General features: G+C 34.0%; 1 protein-coding gene across 5 annotated transcripts in view; it reads right to left on the bottom strand.

Annotated features, from left to right (window-relative positions):
* LOC129740487 (stromal interaction molecule homolog) overlaps positions 1-12899 on the bottom strand; it is a 57060-nt gene extending 44161 nt beyond the window's left edge. For 3 of the 5 annotated variants that reach the window (XM_055732173.1, XM_055732171.1, XM_055732172.1), the window contains exon 1: positions 12577-12899. The gene's annotated coding sequence lies outside the window, so the exon portion shown is untranslated. The remainder of the gene's footprint in view (positions 1-12576) is intronic. The other 2 variants (XM_055732169.1, XM_055732170.1) reach the window with 2 other exon arrangements.
* Positions 12900-14570: the final 1671 nt, after the last annotated feature.

Here is a 14570-nt window from a genome sequence, read left to right as displayed (position 1 = left end):
TCTATGCCAACTGTCTTGAGATCGAATCTTGACCATCAAATAATATGGTGACCAAGGCTGCAAATCTTGATTTGAATTCTTGTGATCGTTTTCTTGCACTCGCTCACATTTATTCAAAATCATAGCAGGGAAATCAGATCCCTTCGAAAGAGTTGAAGCGAGCACCAAAATCGATCAAAGCAAGTTTGCCCATGCTCACACATCATCACAACTGGTCGTGATGGTCAGTGAGCGGATTTTTTTCGAGCTTTATTTGGATTAAAAAAAATCCTGGTGAGCGTGATCGAAAAAAAAATCAAATCAGCTCGATTTTTGATCAACAATTTCAAACAGGCTTCCATCGCATGCCTTGATTTTTTCTTTAGAAGGAATAATGAAAGAAGCATCATATGGTTCTTATACATATGTTTGAATAAAGCTTAGTGTATTTAGAAATGGGACAGTTACGAATGCGTGTATCTCGAAAACCATTCGTTTGATCGAAATACTTTTTATGAAAGAAATGGAGGTAAATTTATGGTGATTCACGAAAAAATGTAAAAAAAATTATTTATCGGTTTTTGTGAGAAAAATATCTACTTTATTCTTGGTATCTTCTATCGGCTGGTGCACACTTTTTTCAGTCATAATATTGTTCAGTTTTTCCAACTTATACTTGAGCCATTTAAAAGCGTTTTAAATGGAATTTCTGCTGGAAAAATCTGTCAATAACGAAGTAAAACATCATGAGATTGAACTTAAAGTATTATCGGTTAGTATAGATCGTAGGTTGTGAAGGATATATACATGATTACTCTTTTTTGGCTTTTAAAAACAGCGAAAATCAAGTTAGGTAAATTCCATAACCCAAAATTAGATAAAATTTCGAATAAGAAACCACAATCAGAATTCAAATTATTTACTAAGAATACAATAGGAAAATTGAGTTTATAATGATACTTGCAAAAAAATTTTTTTTTTCTAACAAAAATGAGAAGCAAATTACTGTTCTGTTGAATATTCGCAAAAAAGTTGAAATTGAATAAAAAGTTACTCAAAAATAATCAAGATTAAGTGATGAAAAACTCAGTTCATGTTTTTTTATCACATAAATTCGTTTTTTGAGTTTTGTCCAGAATTTGTAGTTGTTGTCCAGTAGTTACAAAAAAAATTACGTAGAGGTCTGAAAACTAATAAATATTAATTTTAGTGCGGCTCGCCAAAAAGATTTCAAACTCTAATTGGACCGTTGCTTCAAAAGGTTTCTTAAATATTTTTGAACATGGATAATTTTCGACCTGATTTGAAATTTATTTTAGAACTCGGATTCAATAAGTTTTTAATTCTGGTGTTGTATTTCAATGTTTTAAATTCTTGGTTTAAAACAAAAAAAATCGTGACTTAGAGATTCCAGCAGTTTTATACGTTAAAAGACCTCATCTTGAATTGGTTTGTTTAAAACTTAGGGACTAAGATCAGTGCGCGCTGTTGATAAATAGTATTCAGTATAAATAATTAAAAAAAGCAGCATAACAATGCTTTATGATAAAAGTGATTAAAGTGAATATGAAACCATATAGTTCAGTAACAGGTAATATAATGTTTTCAAATTAATACACTACGCCAATAGCAAATCGCTAACCAGGCGCCTGAATAATGGATTGGTGCGAAGATTAATAACAGATGCTAAAGTTTTTTATGAGAAAAGTGATTACAATAAAAATGATAAAAATTTAGGTTCAATCTATCAAATAATTTGACAAATAATTTCTATGAACAGATTTTTAAGCAAACACAAATAAACTAAATTTGGACTACCAATATAGTTTAGGGAACAATATATTGGAAAATTTTAGAGGAGTTTTACCACGTAGGGTTATTTTTCTTCTAAGCATATCGAATGAGCTCAACAACTTAAATTTCTAATTAATATTAATAATCGACTTAATCGACAATTTATTCATTACCCTTTCCAAAAAAAAGCATTTTTTCAATATTCTTTAACTAACTTCGAGTTTAAAAGCTTCGAGAAAAAAATCGGTATTAATACAGATTTGTGAAATTTTTTTTCATACCGAATACTGATTTTTTGGAGCTTTAAAATACCGATTTTAGTGTGGCATCACTGCATGTGAACTATAATAAAGGTTGGTCGGGCTCAAATTTGTTTCTCAGTTGTCAATTAAATTGTGGAGTTTATATGCTTTGTTGAAGAAAAATGTTAGATTTATTTAGGATGATAATTGTCAACGAGCTTTTGAAGATAGTAAAAAGTCGTTGTAAAATGCTAATATTTTAGAATTTTATGACCCGGACAAGCCTTTGATAGTTGTGTCAGATGCGTGTAACTATTGTTTAGGGGGAGTTTTGGCACATGTAATTTATGGTCAAGAGAGACCTATTTTGTTCACATCGTTTTTCTCAAATAATGCCAAAAAATCGTATCCTATTTTACACATAGAAGCTTTAGCTCTTGTATGTACGGTGAAGAAATTTCATAAATACCTTTAAGATAAAAAAAAATATTTTTTTTTCTTTTTTATAGGAATTAATTTTGGTCAAAAATTTAAAATTTATACAGATCATAAACCTCTGTTAGTAATTTTTGGAAAACAGGGGAAAACTGCCATTTGTGTAACGAGATTGCAAAGATATATAATGGACATGTCTATTTATGACTTCGACATAAAGTATAGACCATTTTGACAAATGGGAAATGCTGATTTCTGCTCCAGGTTTCCTCTTGATCAAGAAGTTCCGCGAAATTTTGATAACGGAAGCATTAAGAGCTTTTTTTGAGGAAGTTCCCCTTGATTTTTCATTAATTGCAAAGGAAACGACGAAAGACGAAATCCTTTCAAAAATTGTCGATTTTGTAATCAATGGTTGGTCACTGAAAATTGATAACAGATTTCAAAACATATTTCCAATGAGATTTGAGATAGAAATGGATAAAAATTGTTTATTATATCAGCGCAGAGTTTTTGTTCCTGATTGTTTACAAAATGATGTGTTGAAATTACTTCATTTAAAGCACAGTGGTATAGTCAAAATGAAACAAGCTGCAAGAAAATGTGTGTTATGGCTTAAAATTAACAACGACATTGAAAATTATGTCAAAAACTGCTCTATTCGTGCCAAAATGGCTACGGTGCCAAAATCGGGTGAAACATTTCTCTGGATTTCAACTAAGAGACCATTTAGTCGGATTCACGCCGATTTTTTTTTTATTTCGATCAACAACATTTCTTGCTGGATCCGCAGACAAAATATTTTAATATAGAAGATAAGATTTCTCTGTTTCTAGTAAATTATAGAAATACTGCGTTACAAAGATGATAAATTTCCACCTGAGAAAATTTTAAGTTATAAGCCAAAAACTTTATTAGATCTTCTGCATCCAAGAAAAACTTTTGAACATTTTCTTAAAAGAACTCAGTCAAAAGGGGAAAATGTACAAACAGTGAAAACTACATTTTTAGAAGATCCATTTCTTAAACTTAAGTTAGGAGATAAAATATTATACAAGAATAACGACAAAAAAATATCTGAGAAGTGGATTGAGGCGCAATTTGTAAAAAGAATCTCACCAAATTTTTTTTTATAATTCTATTGGAACGCCCATCGCAATCAATTGAAGATCGTCAAGGCAGTCAACTAATTCAACCATAAAAGTACAGATGAGAAGGGTCAAACGGACGATGGACAGCGATTTAGACGACGAAGAAGATTTTTATGGATTTCCGGAGTCGCCAGCGGCGATTAGTAAAAAGAAGGATTTGAGAAAGGGAAAACGTAGGTGTTTGATGGATATGCCGAAAAATTCATACAAAACTTGAAGCAAAGCCAGGTACAAGGAATCCAGTAAAGACCTATCATAATGAGAAATTTAAAATAATATGTCAAAGTGAATTATGAAATGCATGGTGAAGAAAGTTTAATTTCACATTTTGAAATATTCGTTAAAAGTTCGAGATAAACAAAAAAAAAAAATGCTTCGAAGCGATAAGTGCTTCGTTCGAGTTTTTTTTATCAACTAAAGAAAGAAGGATTGTTATGTACGGTACGAATGCTATAAAATATTCGATTAGAGAGAATACCAAAAGAGATTGATCTCGAAGCATGTGAACTATAATAAAGGTTGGTCGGGCTCATTCTAGTCTGGAGCAGTATCCGAACAACTAGTGTTTTTTTATTTAACAGCGAAAGTATAGTATCTCCGAACTTAAGATAATTTGATGTTTATAATTCGGTTTAAAACATTGCGGCCGAATATAAAAGCTTCAAGTCTAATGAGTCGAATTTCTCAAACCCTGATGTCTAAAAAGCTTCGTTTTGGTTCAAAACTCATCCATGGTTTTTTGCGGAATTTTGAAGTTAAGTTTACATGAGTAAATTAGAGCTTTTAGGTTTGTATGGGAAAATTGAATATTTTGTACTGGAAAATCACCATTATTTTTGTTTCATCTGTGGAACCAATTTTTAAATTCTCTAAAGGAAGTTTTCCGCTGAACAACTTTGTCGTCTGATGTCAATTGAATTTATTGTTTTTCAATGTCAAAAACAGCCCCGTGTTAAACAGCTAATAGCTTTTTTGCCTTATAAGATGCAAAGTGACGGTCTTCGACAAAGTTTAGAATATTCAATTTTCCCATAAAACTTAAAGTTCAAATTCACTCATGCAAACGTAGCTTTAAAATTCTGCAAAAATCATGTATGAGTTTTTTACCAAAATGAAGCTTTTAGACCCCAGGGTTCGAGAAATTCAAAAATGACCTCAAAACTACTACAAAACTACAGAAAATCGACATTTTAATTTTGATGTTAAATGACTTAGAAATGCATAAAACGTCAAGATCTGGAGTTGTCTCGAAAAAAATGTTTTGGTCAAAAATCCACTTTATGGGACGGCCGGTTTTCCGAAAAACTTCTAAGATTGAGAATTCAGACCCTCCTTTTCTTTAGAGCGTTTGTGAATATTTTTTCGAAATAGATGTTGTAAAATTTTACACAACTTTGATTGTGACCTTGTGCCATTTTTGACTGAATTTACTCGTGTTTTCCATGGTGTTGGCTTCTGTACCATGTTTTTCATGGCGTATACCGATTGTAGGATTGATGAGCCAGAAATAATATATTTAATGTAGGTATTAATATTTCCAGTAAGTCTCTCCATTTATTGTGAGCAATTTAAAAAATGCAGAGCATTTCAAGCCGTAAATACAATTTTTGTATCCCACTCCACACTGTTTTTTTTAATTATAATGTAGGTCATCAAAAACGTCCCATTTTAAAACAGTGTTTAAAATTATAAAAAAAAACTAAAATGTCAACTCGTTTCAAATCCTGTTAGACTTTAATCGTCCAGGAGCCAAATATTTTTCTCAAATATTTTAAGAGCTTGTACAAACATTGTGATCATATATAAGAAAAAATGTAACAATTGTTCTGAAAAGAACATAACGTTTTTTAGATCTAGTGCTATTTGGAAATTTTTATTTGTTGCGTTAACTATGGGCAATTTTTATGGTAATTTCTTAGAAAAATTCGCTTTTCTAGAATTACATAAGCGAGCGGCAGCTTCCTCTATATTTCGGTTTCCTGATCTCTTATTCCTTCCAGATTTCGGTAGATTTTCAAGAAAACAAATTTCTCCACACATCTTATTATTTCCAACACCGAAAACTTCGCATCCTTCGAAATTTTAACCCACGTCACTTCATTTGTGAATTGATTCGCACAACGATAAATTAACTCTTGCCAGCTTCAATCCAACTTTTTCAACATTTTTGTTAAGGTGTACTGCTGAAAGCAGAGTTTAAAAAACAATTCAACACAATTTTCACAGTTCTAGCTAGTATACTTACAAAATAACACTAAATAAACCCCGTCCAATTCCTTTCGTGAACAGTCCTTAACGTCCCTAACAGTCCTTCCGTTCCAGAAATTTTTATCCGAAACGGTTCCTGAAGTGTCAATTTTACACTACCGTCTAAAACCAGTAGGGGAAGTCGTCTACTACCGGACACTTAAGGTTTTTAAGCAATAACTTCAAAAATAGATTTTTGTAAATATTGGTTCCTCTACTGATTTGAAGAGTATCAATATTATGATCACTTAACTATATTAGAAAAAAATTAATTTACATCATATTAATGCGGTAAGATAAATCATTTCATGTTAATTTTTACTCATTTCCAAAAGTTTTGTCTATGGCCGGACATAACGAATTACTTCACCAAAGTTGTTACCAATGGCACAAAAACGTAGCAAAATGACTGAACTCACTTGCACAGGTCTTGTGAATATATGTTTTCCAATACTGAACGTTCTATGAAGCCAGTCATAAAAGTTTTTTTGACAAACCAGAATGAAACATTTGTTTCGAAAAAACAAGAGAAAAATTGTCTATGACCGGACAGTAAAATCTTAAGTTTCTCAGAGGACCAAAATAGTTTCGTTATTGAATCCTTATCTTCTGCTAACCATTTGAGGGTGCTATGGAGATGAAAAAATGAAAGTTTTAAGTTGAAATCATCTATAATTTTGAATATTTTCTCGTTCGGTCATAGACAACAACTTGGTGTCCGGTCATAGAAAAAATGCATTTTTTTTATTTTCCTAATATTTCTTTTGAATTTCCGTTTTGTTATCTCATATCAACTGTAGTCGAAAGATAACACATCAACGATGTCGTTCATGTGCAGTTCAAATTTTACAAGCCGAAAAAACTGACCACAATACAAATGCAAAGTTTAGGCGATCCTCTCCGTACTACTAGGCAAAAGCTTTAGATGCCTATCATTGGTTTACCTTTTCAGATTGGATTACCATATTTCTAACACCATATCAGGCTACCATTTACTTTATTTTCATGGCGTTAAAACATTATTAGGATATTGTGTTTTCGAAAAATCTATATTGTCCGGCCATAGGCGATGTCCGGCCATAGGCGATGTCCGGCCATAGACGACTTCCCCCTATATCTCTCTTGTTTCCCAACCGATTTTTGCAATATTTATACACGGAAAATAATAAAAAGGTAAAATTTACCGAGACAACAAAGGTGAACGCTCGCAAAAGCCAAAAAGGTAACTTCTACCTATTCGAGGTGAAACTCACCTCACAGCGAGGTAAAATATACCTGAAACGAAGAATGAAAAAAGGTACAATTCACCGAGAAAAAATGTGAATCCAAAAAAGGTAAATTTTACCTCGTAGCGAGGTGAAGTTCACCTGAATTGAGCTGAATCAAAAAGTATAATCCACCTTAAAAGAAAGGTAAATCCAAATAAGGTAAAACTTACCTCGTAGCGAGGTGAAGTTGACCTGGATTGAGCTAAACAAAACGGTACAAATCATTTCGAAAAAAAGTAACTATTTGACGAATCCGTTTATTGAGGTTAAGCTGTTTTGCCGTTTAGGAACAAGTTTTGCTTCGTGCACAATATGTGAAAATCGGAACAAAATGGTAAGTGTTTTCTAAGATTTCATTTAGTTGTGCTGGTTCTCTTCATAATACTTTGCTTTTGTTTCAGATCGACCCACAGAGCTTCGTGTTGTATTCCCGTCAGCCTTCAGATATTATTCCGGAAAAGCCGGACCTGACAAGCTTGGCGAACAAAGGACTTGACTCAACAATTTTTAAAGAACACGGTGATATATTTCAAAAATAAATATTAGGTAACAGTCTCTATTTCTTTCAAATAAATACCAATTTTTTCATGAATTGTGTGTTTTTTTAATTAATTTTTATTGAAGAAACCAATCAAACAAACTAGCATTTACCTTTTAAATCAGTGAATCGGAAAACGGTATTATTTACTATTTTGCTAGGTGAATGAGAAAATGGTAAAATCTACCTTTTTGCTAGGTGAATTGAAAAAAGGTAAAATTTACCTTTTTGCTAGGTGAATGAAAAAAAGGTAAAATTTACCTCAAAAGAGGGGTGGAAAAAATTCACCTCGCAAAAAGGTAAATTTTACCTTTTTTTTTATTTTCCGTGTAGTTTTGGAAACCTTACGAGTAATTCAAATATGTTTTTCAGACAATATTCAGCTACAACACTTCAGTTTTCCTTTATTCTAAGTCTAGAAAAAAAGAAAATCTGAAAAACATGCTTCAGATAAAAGACTGTAGATAGATCATTTTTTTAAGATCATGACCAAATGTAAAAAAGTTGCGTAAAAACCGTAGTTTTTAATCAATTAATCGTCAAAATGAAGTCACACTAGAAAAATTTTGAAAACAGGCTTGGAAAGTTGACGTAATTTGACACATTTTAGTTTTTTTTTTATTTCCAAAATACGAAACACAGAATTTTTGACGATTTTTCAAAGGTAGCTGTTTTTCGAACCTTTGGTCATTAGGCATTTTTTTCAGATTTTCTTGCACTAAAATTTTGTTTGTTGTTTTGTTTATGGGTTTATGAGCACCTGGCTGACCCGGAAAGGAAAAACAGAACGGGGGACAAAAGAGGAAAATTTTAAATGAGAGTAGAATAGCTTAGAAAAGGATAGCGGCAATAGAGCCCGAGGGTTTGAAGCACCAGTTTAGGGAAGCGTTAAGATAGTGCTCGACGGACTAGGACGGTTGGTGGGCCCCATATGAACTTCGAGTTAACCCAACCTTCAATTCAACCGAGCAATAGCAGTATGGTATCAAATAATATGATATCATATGTTAACGCCTCGATATCATTGTCAGAAGGGTTCACTATCTTACCGTAGTTGAATTTTCCCTACCTGTCATCTATCTTACTCGTTTCCATAAATTTGGATTCTTCCTAGTTTGATTTAGAAATAATCATAGATTTGCTAAGTAAAAGATATATTCAAGTGATTGATTCTACGCAACTACACGGTTATTCGATAACTCAATTAGGATATCATAAAAACAGAATCTAGAAAAGGTGTCTCTTAAACTCATCAACAATGAACTGTAAGCTTAAATAGCAATAGCTTTATTGATATCGTCAACTTATCAACGGAACAGGAAAATAACAGTGCTGTTCTTTAAAACCTTATCACTAATTGTGGTCAACTTCTCAAACAAACTTTAATACTCAATCTATACGATAGGGGTTCAATTCAAATAAACCGTGTGCCTGTTTTTAAATGCCCGAAATAAATGATCTGAACTATCTACTCATTCTTGCTTATCGAAATCATATTTTCTATTTTAAACTTCAATTTATGAATTTCAATCCTAACCGAAAAATGTAAAAATCTACCAAAAGTAAATAAATAAATAAAAACAAATGTCGAAAGTGTATAACAACTGAAATATCATATTTGTCAAAAACAGCATTCCCGTCCAATGAGCCCCTAGTTCTTGTAAAATGCTTGATTTAAGAATAAGCCAACGAAATTCATAAACCGCAAATGCACACTTTCTAGAGCATTGGGGAGGCGAATACCATTACCTATACCTAACCTAGTAATACTTCAAACATCCTAATTCTATGAAACTAAACTAGCTAACTACCTTACCAAACAGATTATGCCCTATTGAAAAGTATCACTTTATGACGGCAAAATGTGATATTTTCACTACAAAATTTTCCCATTGTTCAACGGAAGGGAGGGCAAGTGTTTCAACTCCCATTCATCTTATCAGCATGGATCATGAAAAATTGGGACACCATTGAACCTACCGCTAATTTAATTTAAATAAAGGTGTCCATCACGCCTTCTAATTTGAGTCATATTATGATCCATGCTTGACAAGATGTGTGCAACGACCCTCTCAGGACAATGATAGTAAACCATCATTATCACAAGCATGCACACCGCCGCCGTGACCCATGGGAACCCAGGGTACGGAGATTTTCTTGCACTAAAATACAACTTTATTAACTTTCCAAAACTGTAAATTTTGAAATAAAAATCGGCTAAGAAACAAGAGAGCTACAGCGGTTTTAAGCGAGGAGTGTCAAATTGACACTCAAGGTTTGATTAAGGAGTTTTTTCCTGGGCTTTCTTGGTGCGTCATAAAATATAATGATGCAAAATAAAAGATTTTAAGAATTCATTGAGGGTCAGCGAAGATTTTTTGTTATTTGGATGCACCCGAATAAAGTTACAAGCCGTCAAACTTCCAATAGTGTAATATTGACACTCAAAGAACGGATTAGGGTTAAAGGTACTGATTTAGTTAAATTTTGTCCAGCTGTTTCTGAGATATCGATAGCCAAATTTCGGTGTTTCTCGGCTTAAATTTTTTTTTTGCGATGCTTAATGTGTTGAAATTCAGGTGGAATGTAAATTTGTTAGGTAAAAGTTACCAAAAGTCATACCTTATCTCTGAGTTCTGAGTTACCTTAAGTGTTGCTTTAAATTTGGTACAATAAAGTGGTGCTCAAAATATATTGAGTTATGATTCTAAGAGTAGCACAAACACGACGAGCCAAAAACCGAGATATTGCTGATCCACTCTTTTTTTCTATTTCTGCGATAGCTGATTTGGGCTCCCGTAGGGTACCACTGTAAAAAAAATTACAGTATTCAAGAAAAAAATGAGCATTGTTCTACATAAGGATTATTTATCGACTGAAATTAAATCGGATGAACAAGCGGAAAACATTTAAAGATGATTTAATAAAAAGTTTTCAAACAAACATGTATACCAAATATTATTATCGGATTATCTATTGTTTATAAAACAAAAAATTGTGTTTGCCTTGAGCTTGGTCAATCAGCGGTCGAAATCACGGAAAAATGAATAATAAAAATAAACTGTTTGCGATGGGGTCAATCAGCGGACAAATTCACGAAAAAAAAGAAAACGCTGTAGTTGTTTAAATAAGTTTAGAGTTCGACGACACGGTAGCGATCATTCATTGAATGTTGGATTTCGTGCTATGTTTTGCAGTCGGAGTTATCCGTATAAAGTTTAACTGAAAAGCGGTTAGCGTGTAGAAAACCGACAGATTTTATACTGATTTGACAGATCGCACAAGTTTCGCGGTTATGAGTGCGCAGTCCAATTTTTTGCGATGCGAATGGTATTAGGGGGCATCCATAAATTACGTAACGCTCCTAGGGGGGGGGAGGGAGTAAGCTCAAGCGTTACGAATTGTGACATAGGGGAAGGGGGGAGGTAAGCTCATCGTTACGTAACGATTTTTCCTTTATAGTTTCAGTTTACTAATTGCAGCTATTTTGATGTCATGTAATTTTCACAGAATGTTGAGCAAACCAAAATCAGCTTAAAATTTGTAAGCTTCAACATGATTGAAGCTGGTTTGTAACCGTTGGAAAACCGAATATTAGGTACATTTACAGAAAAGAACTCAAATCAACCTCAAAACGGAAATTTTTTTTTCTCAATTGATTGAAAAAATGCAATTTTGATTATTCCGAATAATATTACTAAGGGGAGTATATTTTACTTAACAAGTTATGCTTCATGAACTAATTAAGTTATCAAGATAGATCATCAGTTAACAAGCACAGAGCAACACGTAATAATGCAATCAATTTATTTTATCAGAGAGTTATCATCAATGAGTTCTAAGAAGCGATTTGGATAGATATTAATTCCATTTTAAAGAACGTTAAAAAATTTTATGTTTAAATCTATTTTAACTCTTCGAAAATCAGTATTTTAAAACATTAGAAGATGAGGGGGGGGGGGCTAGGTATCAGCGTTACGTAATTTTCATAGGGGGGTACGTCGAAGCGTTACGATTTGTGACATACGGGGGAGAGGGGGTCAGAAAAGTGCATTTTTTGCGTTACGTAATTTATGGATGCCGCCTTATTTCCTATAATAGATCATTATCCGTACACAACTCCTTTTTTTAACCTCTCATATACGATTTGTTACATTTTAACGACAACATAATTGAATTCGACCAGCATATAAAGTATCAAAGACGCATTTATCGCATCAAAAATCTTCGTCATGCCAAATTCGTTAATTCTCAGGCTATGGAAAAATGTGTTTTCAATAGTGTTCAATATTTTTTGTTTTGTCTGGGATTTTAACGCTCGTAATTAATTCAATCTCAATGAATACTAAGAATAATAATATTTCATTCCGATGACTTCATGTTTTGTCCTCTCTTGCAAAATAATGATTTGAAGATTGATTCAAGAATTTACTTCTTAACTTTTCAATGAAATTAGTGAGTAAGAGTGAATTTTTTAACTGTGTTTACTGCTCCGGCTAGCCTACCGCACGGAAGGCTACCGTCGCTCGATTAGAAATTTTCCCAGTAACCGCAATATCTCGAATTCGGCCCGCAATGTGTTAACTACAACGGTCATCTACAATTGCGACCATCACTGTTGTATCTCACACCGATCCACCCAACCTCGGCACTTTTTTGTGCAGTCCCACACACAAGGAAGACAATAAAAAATTGAACGTAGCAGAAAAGAAAAAAAGTTCTCACAGCCAGAACCAGCACTTAAAAAAGTATATCGGAAAATGACACCTAAAAATAAGAATTTTCCATCCGCCGCACATCGAGCAGACGACGACGACGACGACGACATTGAACGAAGACTATAAGAGTGGAGATTGCAAATATGTAATTCGCAATTGATGCAATTGCTTATTTTTCACCCCTGGACCCCTGGGATTGTTCACCTCGTTCGAAAGCACTTCCAGTATTAAGACAATTGGCCTTACGGGTTTCGAAACCACTTGTCGATCTCGATCACTTCGGAAAAGGGTACACACTTAATCTGCGAATCGCGATCGCGATATTGATCTTGGCACTTTTCAAGGCCGATTCTCCACACGAACCGCGCGTGATGTGTTGGTGCGAATTTTCCTGTGTCACAGGAACCCACAGAAAAAAAACTGGTACAATCCGGTATGCCCTGGGGGCATCGAAAGCCAACGATAACGACTAGCAGAGGGTCTCCCGAAAGATGGAACGTTACTCGAGCGGCCGCAATCTCAAACTGAACTTCAGAGTGGTCGAAAAATGGACACACAGCGAGATGAACGACGGGTTTGAGAGATCCCCCTATGGTTGTTTGTGGACTCTGAGTAGCTATACCATTGAATTGTACGCGAAATCAAGTCCGAGACGACGATCACTTATTATGATGTTACCAACATCACTACACTACACGTTTCACTTTTCAATGATACAATCGATTGCATCTCGGAGCAGGAATTTCACAACAAACGAATTCCTTGGAGCAACAATTTTGCCATCAAGGTGTTTCTATTGTTCGAATTTAGGATCGGTTAAGAATCTTAACGACGGGAAAAGTGGTCTAGTCTTCCCGGCTGCTGATTCGATTGCAAATTAAGCGATCATACGCGTAGTCTTCCGGTAGGGTGGTTTCTCGCACGATCGGCATAACCTCTCCAGCGTGCTAGTTGAAGCGTACCAGCGCTTCCTATATGTCTGTTCTCTCTTGGGTATTTCGACTAGCGCTGGCTGGTGGTTCGTCACTTTTCTTATAGGATTTATCTGGAAGAGAGAAAGTATAAAAACTGTACAAATTAGAATGTGTGGGTGAGAGCGGTGACTTTGATAAGATTGCATTGCTGCCAGTATTCAATTTGCAATTTATTAATTTATCCTTATTTTATTAAAAAAAAACAGCTTTTATTGACCTATGCAGCAGGTGAAATTTGAATTGTTTAAATTTGATATTTCTAGAGTTTGTTTTGATTAGGTCGTATGAACCAATATAAACAAAACTGAGTTATTTGCTGCAAACGATTGATAAGCATGTACTTCATCTTTGGTAAAAAATTGGTTTCAATTGATCAATGAATAAATTTTACAAAATGATTTGAATTTAGGACGTATGATGACTTTCTCATTTTCGAGCGTAATTTGGTTTTTGCGACGTTTTGCACTGCACATGGATTAGCGTGCAAAACAAAGGTCGCAAAATAAAAGTTCGGCGTGATGGCTTTTGTGACCTTATGCATTTCCCTAAAAAATGCTTCGTTAAAAGTGTTAAACATTCTGAAATTCAAAAGAAATCGATAGTGTGAGTGGTTTCAGCCATCTCAATAGAAGATGTGTCTTTAATAAGTGCCTAGGTAAGTTCAACCAACGTTCCTTCAAATTGTGAAACTTATTACCTTCATAATTTTTCACTACAGAGACAGCCAAAATAACTAAAAGCTTCGAATGCTGCACCCCTTGGACGGTCATTGGAGTCAGAACAGGTAGCCAGCAATGTCCAGTCTACTTAAAACATATCTGATGAACATTCACCCGAAGTGCCGATTCCAGGCACTTAACGGGTACCTCCAAATACCACTTCTGCTTCCTGTTGCATTTACAGACAGTACTACAAGCGATTTTAAAGGGTATAACGAAGTAACAGGTAACCACAATAATATTAAATGATAAATTTGATGAGGTGGCGAAACGACGTTAGCGCCAAATAGGAAATGCAAATAGTCGTAAGAACATCTTAAGTGGAATAATCTAAACCAATGGCCATTTCGGATACGTAATCATATTCTTCATTATTTTCTGCATCTTATACAACATTTCCATACCATCTTTGCAGATGTTAAAAATAATAGAATTAAGGATGTGTTCGAAAACTTCAACATCGATTTTCTCGAAACACACCAGGTGGCTCATACGACTTAATCAA

This window comes from Uranotaenia lowii, chromosome 1, assembly GCF_029784155.1.
Source record: "Uranotaenia lowii strain MFRU-FL chromosome 1, ASM2978415v1, whole genome shotgun sequence".
Classification (NCBI taxonomy): domain Eukaryota; kingdom Metazoa; phylum Arthropoda; class Insecta; order Diptera; family Culicidae; genus Uranotaenia; species Uranotaenia lowii.
This window is presented reverse-complemented; position numbering and strand designations above follow the sequence as displayed.